Source organism: Pinus tabuliformis, chromosome 6, assembly GCF_031772625.1.
Source record: "Pinus tabuliformis cultivar Carrire ecotype Pingquan chromosome 6, CPIR1, whole genome shotgun sequence".
Lineage (NCBI taxonomy): Eukaryota > Viridiplantae > Streptophyta > Pinopsida > Pinales > Pinaceae > Pinus > Pinus tabuliformis.
Window position 1 is genome coordinate 1,684,083,448 of NC_142292.1, and position 22,490 is coordinate 1,684,105,937.

General features: G+C 36.7%; 3 pseudogenes; all 3 read right to left on the bottom strand.

Annotated features, from left to right (window-relative positions):
- Positions 1-979: 979 nt before the first annotated feature.
- On the bottom strand, positions 980-10,005 carry LOC149265428 (uncharacterized; annotated as a pseudogene).
- Positions 10,006-14,931: 4,926 nt separating this feature from the next.
- LOC149265429 (uncharacterized) lies at positions 14,932-15,616 on the bottom strand (annotated as a pseudogene).
- Positions 15,617-19,349: 3,733 nt separating this feature from the next.
- On the bottom strand, positions 19,350-19,871 carry LOC149265430 (tubulin beta-1 chain pseudogene; annotated as a pseudogene).
- Positions 19,872-22,490: the final 2,619 nt, after the last annotated feature.

Below are 22,490 nucleotides of genomic sequence, written 5' to 3' on the forward strand. Positions count from 1 at the left end.
AGTGAGCTTGTTGAGCTCCCTATAATCCGGACACATGCGCCATGATCCATCCTTCTTGTGCACCAATACTACTGGAGCAGAGAAAGAACTTTGACTCGGTTGAATTATACCAGCCTCTAGCATTTCTGCAACCATACGTTCAATTTCACTCTTTTGGACATAGGGATATCTGTACGGCCTGATGTTTGGAGGAACACTTCCTGGAATCAGATGAATAGCATGATCATGATCACGCATAGGTGGGAGACCTTTGGGAGTCTCAAATACCTTGGAATGATTGTCCAGGACTTTTTGGAGATCTGGAGAAATAGATGATTCCGATGTGGAAACATCTAGCGAACATAATTGTGCAATTACACCTCTTTGCTCCTTTTTTAGAAGCTTTGTCATACCATTAGAGCTGATTATCTTTCCTGGTTTCCCTGCAATACCCCTTAATTCAACTTCCTTTCCTTCCGTAGAAAATTTGATGAAAAGTTCTTGAAAATTAAAAGCTATTGTACCCAAGGATTGTAGCCATTGGACTCCTAGTACAACATCAGCACCTCCCATTGGAATGGAAAGCATTGGGCTAGTCAATACATATTCTCCCATGGATAGCTTGATATTATGGCACTTTCCAGAGCAATTTATTGTTCCTCCATTTGCAATCATCACTTGACACTCTGGTGCTGGATATAGGAAGCAATTCAATTCTTTTGCTACCTTACAATGAATAAAATTGTGGGTGCTTCCTGAATCAATCAACACTATTACCTTTTTCTTCTTGATTTGTCCTTCTATCTTGATGGTTTGAGGAGTGGTAATTCCCGCCAATGCATTACAAGATATGGTCGGATTTATTTGTTCTTCATCTAGGCTTTGTTCCTGGAGTATATCCTCTTCTTTTGACCTTTCTTGCTCCTTTTCTTCTTCCTCTTCACAATCTATGTAGAATAATTTCTTCTCAGCACACTTATGACCTTTAGTGTATTTGCTATCACAACTGTAACAAAGCCCTTTTGCTCTTTTTTCTTCCAATTGTTGTGGTGTCAACCTTATAGGTTGTGGAAGACTAGGGGCAACAACACTTCCATCTTTATAGTTGTGAGTGGTATGCTTCCTGGTTGCCATAATTTTGCTTTCCATTTTTCTTGCTAACCTGAATGCCTTCTCTAATGAATCAGGTTCCCAAAGGCGAACATCATGTTGGATATTATCCTTTAAAGACCCTATGAACACATCAATCCTATGCTCCTCTGGAATATCTTTTACCCTTATGTTCAATTTTTGGAACTCCTCAATGTGCTCCATTATTGAACCCTTTTGTTTGAGACTTATCAATTGGCTAAAAAAAGTGTTGCTTTTTGTATCCTCATAATGTGCTATCAATTCTTTTGTAAAAATTGCCCAAGTGATAAATGGTTTACGAGAGCAAAGCCATTGATACCATACAAACTGATTTGGTTCCAAATATAAAGTTTCCATACGTACCTTTTGTGTGTTTTGCACATTATTGAGATCGAAGAATTGCTCCATCTGTAATATCCATGTGGCAGGATCCTTGCCATCAAACTTCCTCATATCGATTTTTGGAATATGGTGAGTCTTCGATCCAACATTAGCGTCTATGGAATCATGATTAACATTTCTTTTGTTCTCATCATGAGTTTCCTTTAGTACCCTTTCACCCTTAGGGACCATTTCTTGTAGCAACTTATTCATATTTATCTTCAATTCGTCCATGTCTGTCTTCAAATCTATCTTCAAATCATCCATCTTAGCTTCCACGTCAATCATATTAGCTTCTACACCTTTCTTTAAATAGTCCATCTTAGCTCCTACACCTTTCTTTAAACCATCCATCTTAGCTTCTACATCTTTCTTTAAACCATCCATCTTAGATTCTGTTCCTTTTTGTGCAAGGGACAGTTGTTGCACTTGGTCTTGTAATTTTGATATATCATGTTGCATTTCTTCCTCTTCTTCATGAGTCATGCTAGAGCTTTCAGGTTCCTTACTAGGTGTTTGCATTTTCTTTCCTCGGGGCATCAGTTACCGATAATAATGCTCTACTATGCCCTTTGAATTCCTTCAAAATAAATTTTCAAACCAAGCTTAAGCAAAAATTTAAGAAAATCTACACACATTTTTTCACTTTGTAGGAGCTCGATATTGCCTCTGATGTATCTCTGTACTTTCCAATCATCTAGTTCTGAATTTGTGAGCTATAGTAGCCCTCTGTGTCCTCTTTCCAATGCCACAAGTCTGACCCAAATTGGATTCTCCAAGGAAGAGTTATGTGAAATCTCCCACAGTGACTTGCTTATAGACTAGTTCAGTAGAGCGAACTTGTACGACGTGCCACGAGTCACTGTTTTGACCTTTTGATCTGAAACATGCATACAAGAAACTACAGTCCGTCCTCTTTCTGTACCTTCTTACGAAATTTCAATCTGATCCCCAGAGAGAAAGTTATGACGATTTCCCCAGGTCACCTGTTTTGAATGTAATTCAAGAGTCTGCAAAAGACCAACTTCCTCAGACCATATCTCCGCAAATATCGCGCGAAAAGATCTGAAATTCAGACCCAAGGTTCAGCGCGATTTCTTCTCAAATGGGTTTTTTTTGCGACTTCTGAAACATCACAGAAAAAAGTTATAGCGAAAATGCCACGATGACCTGTTTGGAGCAGCTAAACCATAGAATCCAAAGCTCTGATACCAAATGTTATGAAACCAGCTCAAGAAAAGATAGAAAAGATAGATCAACGCCTTAGAATTCAGCCTCTTCGAGGGGGCAACCTCCTTTACATTACATAAATGAACAATTCTTGGATGATTCAAATGACAAAACCTCCTTTCTATATATAGGAGTCTAAGGAGTCACAATATAATCCAGCCGACCTAACAATAATAATATAAAGCCACAAAAATAACAATAGAGGGATTCTATGGGGCACAATAATAACAATATGGGGGCAATAGGGGCACAACAATATTAATAAGGGGTATAACTACAATAGTAATGGGGTAATCACTAGTATTATAGGGACCCAACAAAAGGTGGCGTCACTAAATGTGTAGGTATTGTGGTGACATTCAAGGTCCATCATGAATAATGATTATAATGATGGATAGTGACTGTCACCATTTCATATGAACAACACCGATTTATTGTGATGGACTTTTCATGGCCATCACTATTAATTCATATATATGGTGACGTTCATTGACCATCACCATTTCATATGAACAACAAAAATTTATGGTGATGAACCTTTCATGGCCGTTACTATTGATACATATATATATGGCGGCGTTCTTTGACCGTCACCATTTCATATTTTGGTGAGAATAAAACAATGTCACCATAAGCTTATCGGTGATGGTCAAAAGAGACTTCATCACCAAAAACTAATCGTCGCTATTTCATATCAATATCACGGCACGATGGAATCGAACCACCAACCTTCTACTTGCAAAGCAGGTGCTCTTCCATTGAGCTAGCACCCTTTAAAAAATTAGACCTTGAAACTTTATAGATTGTAAATTCTACAACTTTCAACAAATTATAAAACTTTGTAAAGACCTAGAAAATCTCTTACTAAACAAATAAAATAGCATCGAAGTTGTAGGTCCCTACCTATTAGTTATGGAATTTATGAAAAGTGGGTGGAAGGAAAAATAAGTACATATAAGATACTAAATATGTTTAGTTGAATACTCAATTAGAAGTGAAACTTTGAAGATATTTATAACCTGTAAATGACCTATAATTATCAAACCTAAAATATGAAGTTACATCAAATATTGATTTCTCACCTTGTGAATCATGTAAATATGTTGTAACTGATTTGCATGCCAAAAAGTAACAGAAATGAATATTCATGATCGAATTATGACTAATGACCTACATGCTTGAATCCTACTGGCTATAAAGTTTAGAAAACTAATTGGGAGTGCTTCTCATTATTAATTAATTCAATATGTCAAAATACAACAATCAACAACAATGATCCTAAAATGTAACCAATAAACATATCTTAAAATTGTAAGTACAAAAGTTTAGCTAATATCTGTAGTGCACACTAGGATACACAACAAAAAGTAACACCTACACTCCATAATAAATAAATAAATTAATACTACAATTTCTTTAGCACTTAACTTGAAATAGAGAAGCATAAATCACATTAGTATAAAGTAAAAAAAAAACAAAACAAAACAAAACAAAAAAAATTCATTGCAAGGACATCAAAGCACTTATTTTCACTTTGTAGCAAAACTATTCCATTCCATACATTACCATATCTATCTCATCATTACTAGTTTTCATTTTCACTTCCATCTCATTCTATTTTATTTCCATTCCATATTCATCCTTGTTCATTTTTAATAACTTTTCATTAAACCCTATCCACTCGAGAAAAAATTCCATCTAATTGTTCACCAACAAGATAATTTTGCAAATTCTATTTAGTTCTATAGGGATCCTATAGGATCGAGGAAAAGCTACAAGTAATTGAAATTTTCATATTCAAGCATTCCAATTTTAAACAAAATATCCTAGAGGCATGATTTATACTGAACAAAAAATGAAAATTTGGAGTATCTCAACTTCCGCATGGTACCCTGTACCTCCATAGGAATCCCTATAGGTAGCCATGTAGCAGCTTCAACATATAAAATGCAACATTGTACATAGTATAAATCACACCATTATTCACTATGGGGCTCATGTCTTACGCGTAAGAAGTGACATGAAGAGATTATATAAATGTTCTTGGAATTGGCAGAGATACCATAGTCATGTGAGACAATCAATGATATTCATCAAAAAGATGACACAGTGTCACGTCACCAACGAAGGATAAACGAGAAAAAATAGAGTTTAACCAAAGAGTTTATTAAGTAATTTGAAAGGATATCTAAAGACAATACATTACTAAAGGTTATGATTATATTCTCGGTGTTGATCCATTTCATTTTCACCACCCTTTTTTCTCAAGCATGCCTGCATGCCATTTTACTTCTTGTCAATTTTCTACAAGAAGAATAATTATTTCTACGAAATTAGTTACATGAATGACTATAAGATTGAAATGATCTATAAGAAAATCCAGATAGGAAGTACAATAAGTTCAGTAGAATAAAAGCACAACAATGGAAAGTCATTTCGTTTTGTTTTCCCTCTTCCTTGACTTTTTTTGGGATTCTTCTACTACAATTGTTGCTAGAATGCATATGTTGATTGTTCAAAATTTAAAACCCTTCCTATAAGAATTTCCATAAACAAAACTACAAGATACTAAAATCAAGTTTATAAGGAAAGGAAAAACAAAGATAAAATAGTAGGATAACCCCCTTCCTTTCCAAAAACAACCTTCTATGTGTTCTTCTATGGAATGGGAGTAGGGTTTAATGGAAGAAAGCCCACAAAAGCTACTAGATTTTATCAGAATATTAGGGTTGTAAACATTTTTTCAGAGAAGTCGATGGTTGGGGTATTTTAAGAAGATATTATGATGATGATGATGCGGCCCTTGAATTTTCCTCAACTTTCAGAACTATAGGGGGGAAAAGTATGTGACTGCAGTGAGAAGCAATACATAAGGACTATCACTAAATATTGGAAAGATTTTAAAGTTGATATTGAGAGGCATGAAATCATCTAACAACAATTATTCTTTACCTTTTTGGGCTTAGATATCATTTTCATATTTTCTACTTGAACTGGATGAATGAAAGCCATGATTGAACAAAAAAATGGAAACAAAGGCAATGTTGAGAAGCCAAACTCAAACTCTGCAACAAACACAATATTATATTAGTCCCCAAAAGCATACAATTTAGTACACATATCAAGCTAAAATTTATATAAAGTCCATGAAATAACAAAACCTAAAATAACAACAATACAACTCATGAAAGGAGCTTTTCTTTACAAAATATGAATCTTTTCCTTTTCTTGAGTCACACTTACTACTTCTATGCCCTAGTGTCACATTTTCTTGAGCCAAAGCATGTAGTCATCTCAGGGCCCAAACCACTTAGAAAATAAGAAATAAAACAATCAAGCAGCCAAAAAATGTATTGGATTTTGGATATGCAGAGACAAACTGAAATATGTTGAAGCACAACAAATGCATCCCAACATATATCCTCTTTTTGTTAAACAATCGTGTTCTTTTAGGACACTTTCCACTCATAATAATTCAAAATAATGCCAGCAAAAAAAACAAACTCCAAGCCTATCACACAAAGAATAAATCTCCTTGGAGTTACCAAATCTTGTACAACACAATGGTTTTGATTTCAAGTCAATGTTATAATATACAGCCAAACTAATAAAACATACATCAAAATACATCAAAATTTGAAGTAAAACAGTGAATTTAAAAACTCTAACATACACCACAAAACTCTATGATAAAAGAAAAAGAAAATATGGCAATCAACATTGGCTCAAATAGAATCCACCATGAGATGAGCTCTAACCGGCAGCAAAGAATAGAAAGAGATATGCAAAACATCCTGATCTCGTGATGAATGCATAAGTAAGAACAATATTGAAATGAAAATAACAAAGCCATAAGATAAAATGACAACCTAAAACTAAATATGGACTACCAATTCATTCTGAGTTTTCTCCACTTCTTGCGAACACCTTTTTACCTAACCGCTCTCATACAATTCAATATTTTCTGGAGTGCTTATTTGCACATAGCTTAACAACTGGTAATTTAATAGTAAAATAAGTTAAGATAACATCTTTTGAATATGAAACACATGCTAAAATGTACTCTGTAAACCATGTGCCCTTTATGCCCATGACATCTTGCCCACAATTTCCCTCACATATAGTAATCGTACACCATAATTATAACACAAATTTTCTCTATGATTTGGCCAACCTAATTTTAACTACATACTTAATACCAACTTGTATCCTCAATTACCACAATGACTTATTTTTATTCTCATCACATCCCATAAAGCAAGAAGCCAAGGTATTTGATTATTCAAAAGGGTACCTTTTGAAAAGTAGTTACAAGAAACTAAAAACAAGACACAAAATGCTAGAAACAAGTTATTTTGCAAGCCTTGCTCCAAACTTATTCTCATCAATTTCCAGAGAAAGATGTTAGAAGAAAAATAATAAAAGAGATCCAAAGAAAAATTTTAGCAGATTCATAAGTGGTGTTTGACATATACTGGAAAACAAAAGATTAAAAAAAACATTTAAAATATATATAAATACAATTGAAAATGAACTAAAACAAATTGGAGAAGGAGAATAAGAATGAGCACAAACCTAGGATGTGTAGTAAGACTGCATGCCAGTTAGAACTCTTGATGATGGAGATGTCCCTTGGAGTTTACTTTGATGAAATGTAAGGGGGAAATGACTTGCTCCATCATATGGAGTAGTTTGGGAAACGAATGAACTTGAATAAATCCCATAGTGAGATGTTGCACCTCCAAAACTACTATATGAGTGACTTCCATATCCTGAGAATCCATATGGACCAAGACCATAATTCCCTGCACCTATTGATGCCTGACCAGAAGTTGTTCCTTGGAGAAGAAGTTGGTGGCCCAAGTCTAATAGTGTTGAAGAGTTAATGAATAAGGGAGGTTTATTGCAACAAGGTCTATAGACAAACTTGGTAGTGCTACATCACTTAATCCACATATGGATTTAGACTGGTAACTGGTACTGATGTTGGGTTCACAATATTCTGATTACCAGTAAGTGGCAGGTTGAATGGCCCATGACCCAGTCCACCATATTGTGAAACATGATTTACATCACCTTTATCCTTCAAACGAGGAACAACTTGGCCCTGGTTTGCTGCAACTTTCTGCTTTTGCCCTTCAAATGCTAATTTACAAAAAAGTTGATGCCCATCTATTGATTTAACAACTTCTTCTAGGGTTGAATTTGTTGCTTCAATTATTTTGTAAAGAATAAGGGGGTATCCTTTAGACTTACCAGTTTGTCTATCAACCACCAAGGCTTTCTTCAATGTCTCCATAAGGAGAGAAAAAATTAGTCATTCTAGAATGTTACATGTGTTCAGGAACAATACCCACATAGACCCGTCTTAAGTTAGGATCCATTGTAGCTGGTTGAAAGGGATTAGCTGGTTGTATGGGTTGTACAGGTACCATGGGTGGAAGAAGGTGTTGTTGGAGTTGAAAGGGAATAACTGGTTGTATGGGTTGTTGAAGGAGTTGGTTCAACTACGATTGTTGCTGCCCAACAGAAGCTAGATTATGAACAACCACTCTATCATCAATCATATTGATGCGTTCTTCCAACACACTCAAGGAACAATCAACATGTTTATATGTGATAAATCCAACATGTTAGAGCCTAGATTTTCCTCAGGCTAAAAAGGCAAGCTTCTAGGTTCAACATCAAACCACGCTCAGCCTCGTAGCTAGCCCTACGAGGACAGGAGAGGGCTCTCTCCGGGTCAACTCAGTAAAAATACTCAATAGGGTCTGAGATGACTTAAAATGAGAACTGATTTTAGGCTAGTAAATAGATATGAAAGAGAGGTAATTGATTGAATGACTGAATTTTCTGGGCTGTATGTGACCAAAGAACAACAGTAGCTGAGAAACTAACTCAAAGATACAGATTTTTTCGTGAGGCAAGATAGGCATGAGGTTTCGCAATCAAACTGAAATGATATGGAGTGCACAGACTGTTGAGAAGCTAAAAAGGGCATATATAATGAATCCTTTTCAGACAGAAGAAGACACACAGAGGATGAATGTTTTTCCCAGGCAGAGCAATAAACTGAATTATACCTTTCTTACTTAAAAACATTCAGCTGGAAACGATTATAAATGAACTGAAAACATAACAATTTACTCATGAAACAGTAAGAAGAACATATGCTAAACTCACACCACATGGATCTCAGGAATCAGAGCTGCATCATTTCATTAAAATCTCTGCCAAAACTGTACAATGAAAGCGCTAGGTTTGTCCTCCACACTGCTCCCAGAAATTCCAACCCTTTACAAATGCTTTACAATACAATAAATAAGCTCCACTATGAGAAAACAAATTGATCCAAATGGGGAGCTATTACAACCGAAATTATAAAATTAGAGAAATATTCATCCATCCGTTCTAAAGACAGAACAACGTTACATTTTTTTTAGCTGAAAATATCTGATGGCCAATAAAAAGGTGTAGCATGGATCCCATTAAATCGTGGCTAAAGACAAAAAAGGCAATCTGTTTCCTATCTTTCTGCATCTGCAAATATCTCTGTTTTATATTTAGTTTTTTTTTTATCTTTGACTTTCCAATTTACATTTACCTTTTGAATCTGGGTCGATCTTTCACTGCTAACCTATTCTTATTCTTGCTCCTATCCCTTGACTCTATTTTCTTTGGCATTTCATCCCCTGAAATTTCAGGTGCACCGGTGACATCTGCTTGGGTTGCAGTCTTTTTGCTTCATGGGCTTCCAACAATTTGAATTCTCTTTCCATCATATGGATGCATTCCACTTCAGTCATCTTAGCAATTTGATGCTGATATTTGAAAGGTGGTTCAAGAAGCAAGTAATTTTTTTTGAACAAATACAACAGGAACACCTGGAACCTGCCAAAAATTTTAACGGAGACCACCATCCTGAGTTGCAACGAAGAAGTGCTCTGGATTATCTGCACCAACCATAGCCTCAAGGCACTCTGCAACACTTTTAAGTGACTCATGATTGCGCCTTGCTGTCGTGAATCTACGAATTGCCAACACGGTTCCAGAAAATGACTCTCCCAACATTTTCAGCTCCTCAATGACACATCTTGTGACAAAAACCTTGACATGTCCACCCAAAAGGCCAGAGAGAGCCTCATTGACTGTACCGAGACGAGATTCCAGCATATGGTGAATGAATGTGCCATCACATAATGCTTTGTAGGGCTCCCTGAATGCAAAGCAGGCTTTTTAAAACCTCACAGTTCTCCGGTTTTGCTTCTGATTCTTTACCCTCATCTTTCATCAACAGCTACCATGCAAACTATATTTCAAAATCATTATGATAAAGCTATATGTCCTCTTCAAAAAATCGAGACTGAATGGAAGTAAAAAAAAAAAAAAATGCCTTCTCTGAAAAATCGCCCCTGAATCACGCCTATGTTTGCAAAAGGGATATACATGGGCGCCTCGAGATTATAGTAACTTAGCAATCAGAATCAACCTTGTGCCATAAAAGTACAGATCCGACTTCACCATATTATGTGTAGCGTTTGAAAATGGCCAAGATAAATGCCTCTGCTCCAGACCATCATGATCAAACTTCCCAGCATCAGAAAACGTTCCAAAATTAGAGCCTTGAACGGAAGATTCTAATTGCGACTACGAACCACAACATCATCTGAGTTTGTTTCATCGATATTGTAATTTGCACTCCATGGAGGAACGGTTGCACATTCTAACATCCATGATGGATCTTTTGATGGTGTAACCGGAGAGGATGAAACACACGTAACCTGTGAAGTGCAGCAATTGATTCCCTTACGATAGATAAGGTTTCAAAATAGTGTGTACAGGACACCAAGGCAACTGGAATGCGCAGCATTTTCCCCAAATAGACAGTGGATCCTTAAAATTCTGACACATCCTTATCAATACGAAGAAATCGATCAAATTTGGAAATTAGAAAGAAATGGCAAAAATTAGTGTTTTTGAGCCTGTGCGCCGCGCCCTAGCCCAACGTGCCGCGCAAGCTGGATGCGTCGCTCCAGTGCAATTTTGCACTGTGCAAAAATGCTCCATGCACCGTGCACTTTCAGTGCGTCACGGTCTATCCCAATGCGCCGCGTCACACACAAACATTCAGTCTTAGTTCCAAAATGCAATTTAGCCCTCTCACCTGCTCAAGTCGATTTCAACTGATCTTCTTGGATGCAAATGGATGTAAAAATAATGGAATTGCCTTATAAAATTGAGAACTTGATTTTTTGCTTCATACAAACCCATTTATGTAATGTTTTGGTCTCGGCTCCTTTCACATTTTAAAATAAACTTTGTTTCTTCTGACTTTGAATGAGGACTTCTTGGTTGATTTTGCAGGGGTGACTGATGTTGGATTTTGGAAAAAGATCAGGAGAAGCTGCATGTGAACATCTTCAACTGAAAAATCTATGGCAATTATTTCAAAAGACGAAAAGACGACTTTTTCTTCAAAACAGGGTTTTGAAGAAAAGTCATAGTCTAGCAATATGACGTTGAGATTTCTGGAATAAACACTGATTTAAAACTTCCCTCTAACCTGCTGGCAAAAAAAACCCTAGGCCTAAAAGACCTAAAAATCTTAAATAACTTTTTGCTGACCAAGATATTAGAACAAGACTACAAATGACTTAAAATTGATTTAATAAATTTCGATGAATAGACCTGAACCAACAGGTACGAATCATGAGGGGTAATGACTCACAAGAGCTTTCCGTCAGATTATGGTATGCCCCTAGTGGAATGCAACTGAGTGAAATGAGCGAGACACATAAAAATGAAATGCAAAAAGAGTTTTTGATCTCTAACGGAGGACTGACAAGACCGACTCTAACATTGGCTCCAATGGGGATGGAGGTGCCAAGAACAACAGATCTTTGGGAGAGCAGACAATGCCTTCGTCCATTGGGCTATGGAGTCCATTATTTTGACAAACCAACATGACTCAATTTATTGACTGGAACTTTGACTCAAACTAACTCGCTGCAAACTGAAATGACTGAAAAAATTTGACTCTAACAGACTAACTCAAAATACTGAGACCTGAACTTAAAACTTAAAGCTTGGTGGTAGTACATGGCCACCTATGTTTCTTACAAGACAATATACGATCAAACTATATCAAAATGCCGATGTAACCAATCAAGCAAATGCCTTCTTGACTGATTCTCCTGATCAGATCTTCTGGTCAACAGTAGATACTTGTAACTTGGCATCCAAAAACATAATCGACCATGATCTTCTTCATCACTGAATACTGCAATCATCACCTTCACTGCTGGCTGTAACAGATTTGCCAGAGGATCTTGAAAAACATGAAGATTTACCTCCTGCTGAACGAGCAAGGTGTCTTTCTCCTTTGATTCTGATCTTCCTTCATAATGTACTTCAGTAAAAGCATGTTCGTGGTCCTCAAAAAATTTTGAACAAGTAGATGAGCAGATTTCCTCTTTAAACAACATTTCAAAACATGAAACATAGGGAGAAGAATCTGAAATGGAATCCTGAATGGTCTGATCTTCGGTAGTCTGACTATATTGTGGATCATCTTCATATGATATGACAGTGAGATTGTCTTTACATTCATCAATCATAAGAAAAGAAACTTCGAATGATTCTTGAAACCCAACACTAACATCTCTATCATCTACCAATGATTCATCCAAAGAAACTTTTTCACTTTCTTGAACGAAAATGTCACCTTGTTTTTCATAGAGGGAATGAACTACCTCCTCATGAAGATCTAGTTCCAAGGGATGAGAGAATTTAGGTCTGCAACCCTGTTTTCTTCATTTGAGGCAGCCTCAATGATGCAGCTTTCTTTCATGGGACTTAGTACAAGGTTTTCTTGGTCATCACAATCTGAATCTAGATCTGAAATGGCTGACTTAATGTTATCACATTCTGAAACTTGACTTCCCTGCATGTTGTCTTCTTCTATGGACAGATCTGAAACGACATTTTCTCTTTCATCACTTTCAGCTATATGGACATCTTCAACCTGCTGATCTATAAAGTTGCTTACAGGACTGTCATCCTTTTCAGAAAAGGAAGAAGTTCCACCATCACCTTCTTGACCATGTGCACACTGCAGATCTGCTTTAGCTTGGGCTGTAACATCACCGTTCAAGAGTTGATCTATCTCATATTCAGACAAAGGAGATAATACTTTTTGTTTTCTTTTGCTCAAACAGTGATTGTCTTCATTGATTTCAAGTGAAGGAGTTTACAGATTTTCCTCATACTGCTGATCCATTTCATGTAATTCCTGTTGACTGTCAAGATGCAAAATTCCTTCATCTTCCATCGTACTAAGATCTTAATCCTACTGCAAATTTTCCTGATCATCTTGATGCTGCTGAAATGGATTTTCATACAGGGCTTCCATGATCTCATCATCCATGAAATTATCATCTTCATAATATTTCTCAAGGCTTTCAATAAAAGTAGAAGCATGTTTGCAACAGTCATGAACTAGATTTAATGATGGATAAGAGTCTTTATACTTCTCAAAGAACATGGCATGAAAATCCTTTAAACAGTAAATACAAGCAGGCGGCAAACTTTCATACCAAGATTGGGCTTCACCTTCCAGAGTGGCCAGGAATATCTTCATCAAGCAATCTTCAGGAAAATCAACCTTCAACTTGCAAATATGCATGTGAAATCTAACCAGATGTAAAGCAACGTGCTTCCTACCATCATCTTTAAACGTAGGCAAATTATTTTACCAATCTACCTTAGGAATTTTATTTGGAAAGCCTGAAATGTGATCTCGGCTCATAGGACCGTATCTTCTTGCAACCCATTCCATCTTGAAATCTTAAAACGACTGATCTTCCTGTAGTGGAGTCACCATGAAGCATTGATTGCTAGATTCTTCAGTGAATGGAGTCGTCAGGTGAATGATTTCAACCTTCTTATGTCTGATCGTTGTCCACCATCGATCAGAACAATCAGCTCTGAACTTGATACATGTAGATCGTTGTCCATCAACAATCAGCTCTGAACTTGATACATGTACTGGGGAAATTAACAAGTTAGATGTCACGATTACAAGCTAGACCGGAGATTGACTGAAGCAGCGTTTATATACTTCCGCTAATGCAAAGCAAAAGCGTTTTGAAGGCTACCTGGCATAACTTCAGGCTTCATCTGTAGCTTAGAAAACCAATGACATCAACAAGCAAACCATTTTTTCCCCAGCTGAGTCGCCACTATGTTAGAGCCTAGATTTGCCTCAGGCTGAAAAGGCAAGCTTCTAGGTTCAACATCAAACCACGCTCAGCCTCGTAGCTAGCCCTACGAGGATAGGAGAGGGCTCTCTCCAGGTCAACTCAGTAAAAATACTCAATAGGGTCTGAGATGACTTAAAATGAGAACTGATTTTAGGCTAGTAAATAGATATGAAAGAGAGGTAATTGATTGAATGACTGAATTTTCTAGGCTGTATGTGACCAAAGGACAGCAGTAGCTAAGAAATTAACTCAAAAATACAGATTTTTTCATGAGGAAAGATAGGCATGAGGTTTCGCAATCAAACTGAAATGATATGGAGTGCACAGACTGTTGAGAAGCTGAAAAGGGCATATATAATGAATCCTTTTCAGACAGAAGAAGACACACAGAGGATGAATGTTTTTCCCAGGCAGAGCAATAAACTGAATTCTACCTTTCTTACTTAAAAACATTCAGCCGGAAATGATTATAAATGAACTAAAAACATAACAATTTACTCATGGAACAGTAAGAAGAACATATGCTAAACTCACACCACATGGATCTCAGGAATCAAAGCTGCATCATTTCATTAAAATCTCTGCCAAAACTGTACAATGAAAGCGCTAGATTTGTCCTCCACACTGCTCCTAGAAATTCCAACCCTTTACAAATGCTTTACAATACAATAAATAAGCTCCACTATGAGAAAACAAATCGATCCAAATGGGGAGCTGTTACAACTGAAATTATAAAAATAGAGAAAGAGTCATCCATCCATTCTAAAGATAAAATAGCGTTACATTTTTTAGCTGAAAATATCTGATGGCCAATAAAAAGGTGTAGCATGGATCCCATTAAATCGTGGCTAAAGACAAAAAAGGCAATCCGTTTCCTATCTCTCTGCATCTGCAGATATCTCCGTTTTATATTTAGTTTTTTTTTTATATTTGACTTTCCACTTTACATTTACCTTTCGAATCTAGGTCAATCTTTCACTGCTAACTTATTCTTATTCTTGCTCCTATCCCTTGACTCTATTTTCTTTGGCATTTCATCCCCTGAAATTTCAGGTGCACCGGTGACATCTGCTTGGGTTGCAGTCTTTTTTCTTCACGGGCTTCCAACAATTTGAATTCTCTTTCCATCATATGGATGTGTTCCACTTCAGTCATCTTAGCAATTTGATGCGGATATTCGAAAGGTGGTTCAAGAAGCAAGTAATTTTTTTTTGAAAAAATACAACAGGAACACCTGGAACCTGCCACAACTTTTAGCGGAGACCACTATCGTGAGTTGCAACGAAGAAGTGCTCTGGATTATCTGCACCAGCCATAGCCTCAAGGCACTCTGTAGCACTTTTAAGTGACTCATGATTGCGCCTTGCTGTCGTGAATCTACGAATTGCCAACACGGTTCCAGAAAATGACTCTCCCAGCATTTTCAGCTCCTCAATGACACATCTTGTGACAAAAACCTTGACATGTCCACCCAAAAGGCCAGAGAGAGCCTCATTGACTGTACCGAGATGAGATTCTAGCATATGGTGAATGAATGTGCCATCGCATAATGCTTTGTAGGGCTCCCTGAATGCAAAGCAGGCTTTGTAAAACCTCACAGTTCTCCAGTTTTGCTTCTGCTTCTTTACCATCATCTTTCATCAACAGCTGCCATGCAAACTAGCTTTCAAACTCGTTATGATAAAGCTATATGTCATCTTCAAAAAATCGAGACTGAATGGAAGCAAAAAATAAAATAAAAAAATAATGCCTTCTCTGAAAAATCGCCCCTGAATCACGCCTATGTTTGCAAAAGGGATATACATGGGCGCCTCGAGATTATAGTGACTTAGCAATCAGAATCAACCTTGTGCCATAAAAGTACAGATCCAACTTCACCATATTATGTGTAGCATTTGAAAATGGCTAAGATAAATGCCTCTGCTCCAGACCATCATGATCAAACTGCCCAGCATCAGAAAACGTTCCAAAATCAGAGCCTTGAATGGAAGATTCTAATTGCGACTACGAACCACAACATCATCTGAGTTTGGTTCATCGATATTGTAATTTGCACTCCATGGAGGAATGGTTGCACATTCTAACATCCATGATGGATCTTTTGATGGTGTAACCGGAGAGGATGAAACACACATAACCTGTGAAGTGCAACAATTGATTCCCTTACTGCGGATAAGGTTTCAAAATAGTGTGTACAGGACGTCAAGGCAACTGGAATGTGCAGCATTTTCCCCAGATAGACGATGGATCCTTAAAATTCTGACACATCCTTATCAATACGAGTAAATTGATCAAATTTGGAAATTAGAAGAAATGGCAAAAATTAGTGTTTTCGAGCCTGTGCACCATGCTCCAGCCCAACGCGCCGCACAAGCTGGATGCTCTGCATCAGTGCAATTTTGCACTATGCAAAAACGCTCTACGCGCCGCGCATTTTCAGTGCACCGCGGTCTATCCCAATGCGCCGCGCCACACACAAACATTCAGTCTTAGTTCCAAAATGTAGTTTAGCCCTCTCACCTGCTCAAGTCGATTTCAACTGATCTTCTTGGATGCAAATGGATGTAAAAATAATGGAATTTCCTTACAAACCCATTTATGTAATGTTTTGGTCTCGGCTCCTTTCACATTTTAAAATAAAATTTGTTTCTTCTGACTTTGAATGAGGACTTCTTGGTTGATTTTGCAGGGGTGACTGATGTTGGATTTCGGAAAAAGATCAAGAGAAGCTGCATGTGAACATCTTCAACTGAAAAATCTATGGCAATTATTTCAAAAGACAAAAAGATGACTTTTTCTTCAAAACGGGGTTTTGAAGAAAAGTCATAGTCTAGCAATATGACGTTGATATTTCTGGAATAAACACTGATTTAAAACTTCCCTCTGACCTGCTGGCAAAAAAAAACCCTAGGCCTAAAAGACCTAAAAATCTTAAATAACTTTTTGCTGACCAAGATATTAGAACAGGACTGCAAATGACTTAAAATTGATTTAATAAATTTCAATGAACAGACCTGAACCAACAGGTACGAATCATGAGGGGTAATGACTCACAAGACCTTTCCGTCAGATTATGGCATGCCCCTAGTGGAATGCAACTGAGTGAAATGAACGAGACACATAAAAATGAAATGCAAAAAGAGTTTTTGATCTCTGACGGAGGACTGACAAGACCGACTCTTACACAACACACTCAAGGCACAATCAGCATGTTGGAAAGATTTTAAAGTTGATATTGTGAGGCCTGAAATCATCAAACAACAATTATTATTTACCTTTTTGGGATTAGATATCATTGTCATATCTTATGCTTGAAGTGAATGAATGAAAGCCATGATTGAATAAAAAACTGGAAACAAAGGCAATGTTGTGAAGCAAAACTCAAACTGCGCAACAAACATAATATTATATTAGTCTCCAAAAGTGCCATACAATTTAGTACACATATCGAGCTGAAATTTATATAAAATCCATGAAATAAAAAAAACCTAAAATAACAACAATACAATGCATGAAAGGAGTTTCTATGTAACAAGTATAAATCCTTGCCTCTTCTTAAGTCACACTTACTACATTTATGCCCCAAGGTCACATTTTCTAGAGCCAGAGAATGCACCCATCATAGGGCCCAAACCACTTAGAAAACCAAAATTAATACAATCAAGCAGCCAAAAAATGTATTGGATTTTGGATATGCAGAGACAAATTGAAATCTATTGAAACACAACAAATGCATCCCAACATATATCATATTCTTGTTAAACAATCATGTGCGGACACTTTCCACTCATAATGATTCAAAATCATGCCAGCAAACAAGACAAACTCCAAGCATATCACACCAAGAATAAACCTCCTTGGAGTTACCAAAGCTTGTCCAACACTATGGTTTTGTTTTCAAGTCCACGTTATAAGATACAGCCAAAGTAATAAAACATACACGAAAATACATCGAAATTTGAAGCAAAACAGTCAATTTAAAAACTCTAGCATACAACACAAAAACTCTATTATAAAAGAAAAAGAAGAGATGGCAATCAACATTGGCTCAAATAGAATCCACAGTCATATGAGCTCCAGCTCGCAACAAAGAACAAAAATAGATATCAAAAACATCCTAATCTCATTATGAATGCATAAGTAAGAACAATATTGACATGAAAATAACAAAGCCACAAGATAAAATCACAGCCTAACACTAAATATGGACTATGAATTCATTCATAGTTTTCTCCACTTCTTGCAAACACCCTTTTACCTAACCACTCTCATACTTGAGTGCTTATTTGTACATAGCTTGAGATAACATTACCCTGTATAACAAAAGAATCACGAAAAATATTACTGGAAAAAAATTGAACAATTTTAGAATATAAGAAAAGTTGACTGTCAACTTTACTTTATATCTCTTAGATACAAAAAAATCTACATTCTACATAAAAAAATAAAAAATAAAAATTATGTATCTATAAAATTTAACATCTATATACAAAACAACAATCATATAATATATGAGTTTGCTGAGTGAATCTGAAATAATATATATTATGATATCTATAGAGTATATATTATTATGAAAGTTCATGTCCACAAACAAACATAAATTTATCAAGAGAATCCCACCAACGATAAAAAGCCATAGATTTTACAAATGAATCCAAATCCAACATATACACATTATAAAATCCCCCAAACAAAAAATCTCATGTCATAATTTATCTAATGAATCCAACAATGCTATATCATGAATTTACTAAATGAATCCAGCATATACAGACATGGCTTAAAGAATCAAACTTCTTAAAAGAGAAATCATGAGCCAACTTTTAGTAATAATAGATAAAAACTCTGAAATATAACTGGGCCTTGACCATATACTATCTCCACAAATAGAAGATTTTATCTTGGCCCCTACGTCCCAAACAGTGAAGCTCATATTCTTAAATATTACAATCTCTATATAGAATACTATAGTGGACATTGTTCTCACGAAATCCCCTAATTTGAATTTTCAGAGAATTGTTGTATTTCCTGTTTACAATTCCCAGTATTACAAAGCCATTCAACACCATAATTATATAACATATAATACAGAGGAGTGTCCAAGCATGATTGAATTTCCCATATAATTTTGACAAGCAGTTACATCTTCTCAATATTTCAATATGATCAACAAAACCAAGGACATAATGTAGGAGTTGTATACAAAGTTTATGCATTCAATGCCAAAATCTTTGATGAGAATAAAGCAGACCATGCAAGAATAAAAAATTCAAATGAATTCCACAAACAAACAACTATTAGGCATTGAAACAACTACCGATTGTCGATGGCATTATGTAAGCTTTTGTCATAGCATTCTTGAGCTTATTCTTCATCATCATAGTATTCATCATCCTCTACACTAATGTCCTGATATTTCATGTATTCAGACACCAAATCATTCATGTTGCTCTCTGCTTCAGTGAATTCCATCTCATCCATGCCTTCACCAGTGTACCAATGTAAGAAGGCCTCCTCCCTCCTAAATATGGTAGTGAACTGCTCGCTCACTCTCCTGAACATCTCGTGAAGCGATGTTGAGTTCCCAATGACCGTGGATGACATGGACAGACCTTTTGGTGGGATATCACATGCACTGGATTTCACATTGTTGGGGATCCACTCCACAAAGTAGAAGGAATTATTTTTCTGAATATTCATCATCTGTTCATCCACCTCTTTGGTGCTCATCTTGCCTCTGAACATCACAGATGCAGTAAGGTACTTGCTATGACGTGGATCTACAACATACATCATGTTCTTGAAATCGCACATATGTTGTCTCAGTTCCTGAACAGTGAGGGCTCTTTTATACTCATCCTTCCAACCAAGAAACCTTACTTGCATTGTAAGATCCAGACTTTGAATAAAGAGGCTCAGGAAAGCGTAGATTCATTGATTAAGTCTACAAAATTGAAGGAGGGCAGAGGAAAATAATTGTGCTCGGCAGAAGAAAATTAAGTTTGAAAGTTGAAATAATCATTCAAAATTCATGCGGCCTCCACCCACAGAGAGGAAATTGGGCAAAAGCTAGGCCCGACATTATAAGTTGAAAAAAAGGTAAAAAGAGGAAAAGAAAAAATGCTCCTCCTACCATACATTTTTTTTTCTTTTATGTGGCAACTATACAACTCCTTTGATAGTGAGCAATTATTATAGATAGCATTGAGGTGGATTGACAATATGGTAGGAAGGGTAGGTTTCGCACTCTCTCCACCAAATTTCAAATCCCCAATGAGACTTTGGCCCATTGTGATAAAGCTAGAAGGGTAGGTGCCCCTCAAATAGAGGTGCACTCCACTGTGCCTTGAGACACCTCAACCCTTGCTAAGTCACAGGTTATTGGCATACATGGCTTTTGGGTTGTTGAATATACTCTTAGGTTATAGTGCATCCAGTTGGTTTAATATCAAGCCTAGCCTAGGTCATTATAATGAGTTACTAATTCCCATGGTTCAAAAAAATGAATTAATATATGCAAATTATATATAACGATAAAAAGGAAATGAGAAGGAGAATCCCCATATAGTACTCCCATCCAAATGATAAACACCCCATTATAAAGCCTTCACAACATATTCTTTGCAAGAGATTCCTACAACTATCCAACAACATTAAATGCATGAAACAATTAAGCCTCTCATATGATAGAATGATACATCCAATCTTATGTTGAGATTGAAAAATTCAAATAAAATGTAGCCCAAGGGGAGACCTCCTTCATCCACAAATTCTCCACCTTTATAATGGTGAGGGAGATCACCTTATAAAGTGAATATCTTCTCTTATACAACAAAATGTTATATTTTAACTAACTCCATGACAAGTCAAAAAAATATTATAGTGATGGAGTAATTAGATCCCTCCTAAATTTGTGGTGGACCACATTACAACATGTGGAAACTAGCCCTTCCTCACAATTAGCTCCCATCCAAAAATAGTAGTAATATGCCTCAAATAATGCTCTTTAAGGGGATGCACCACCACATATAGGCATCAAACCAAGTCAAATACATGTTTCCACATTGAATGCACCCTCTAAAGCTATGCATGCATCCACCACTATGCATCTCTGAATTCCAAGGTAATCAACACCATAGATTTTTTTTTATCACGAAAGTTGATAAACTTATGATGCAGGAGCATCCAGCACCCCTAGAAAAAGGGAGGAATCTAAAGAAAGAAAACATGGACCAGGGGAGAAAAACAGAGAAAAATATGTTTTGAAGCAAATAAAACAGATTTAAAGGATGAATTGGATAAGTCTCTCAAAGACTTGTTACTATTGTTATCTGCCATGTGTTGTATGCATGCGTGTAATGAGAGCTTTAAGGGCTTTTTTTTAGAGGGTTGATCGGATCCTTCATCGTGATCCGATCCAACACTTCTATTATATATATGTGATTGAACCTGTGTGTTCAAGGGGGACAGAGAGCATAGAATAGGAAACTGTGTAAGCTAAGAGTGTTTACAATGCAGCCAGAGGAGAACCCATTCTAAGGCTTTGATGCCTTAGTTTTGTAATCTTATGCTTATAATAAATAGATGTGTTCTGTGAATTCCGCACGTCTGTATAGTTACCTTTGTTTGTGTTGTGGTGCGTGTTATGTGTCGAATGATTTAAAGCCATTTGACTGCAAGTTGATCAACCATCGACCACTGTAGGGTCGATGGCGATCCAGAAATATCAATGGATTTTATGCATGCTTGACAGATCTGGTAGAAACCTGTGTTTAACACAAAAACCCTTCAAATGACGGAAGACTAGTTAAAAGAGGAAGCAACAAGAATACTCAGGAACCATTGGATCTCTTAAGATCAATAGTCCTGATCCATATCGCATCGATGGAACCCATTATAACTATATCGGAAGGCCTTTGTAATAGAGCGATGGTGAAAAGTGAATTAAATCACAATCGTCAGATCTGGAGTCCATATCAACGGCTTAGATTTGATCGGAGGTCGCATATCAGAAGAGTAGAGGGATCAGAACAATGTATACGCCGACGGCCGATGGTGATATCGCCGATGAGGCATATCGGCGATCAAAGTTGGTAGCAGTCGGCGATCGGGACGTCGGAAGGATGTCAGCATCGGAGTATTGTCGTAGAGCGATAACCATGTGGACTTGCCGATTATATAAACACGGCTATATATATTTTTATATCTAGTTATGGATCCGGAGTGGATTTTATGGATTTCCTGTGTATTATGTAATATTTGTTGTGAGGGTCTCGATAGTGAAAAGGCCCGACTATTGAATAGATTAAGGGCTTAAGGCCTGAACCTGGTACGTATTCCTCTGATGGTGGAAAGACCCGATAGTGGGTAAAAGGCTTCAATAGTGTTGTAATTCCATGGTTTAAAGGCTAAGGCCTAAAGCAAATAAAGAAATGCTTCCAATAAAGCTTAATGGGCCATAACCCACAGGCCTCAAGGTTTATTTTAAGGGAATTGGGATTTTGG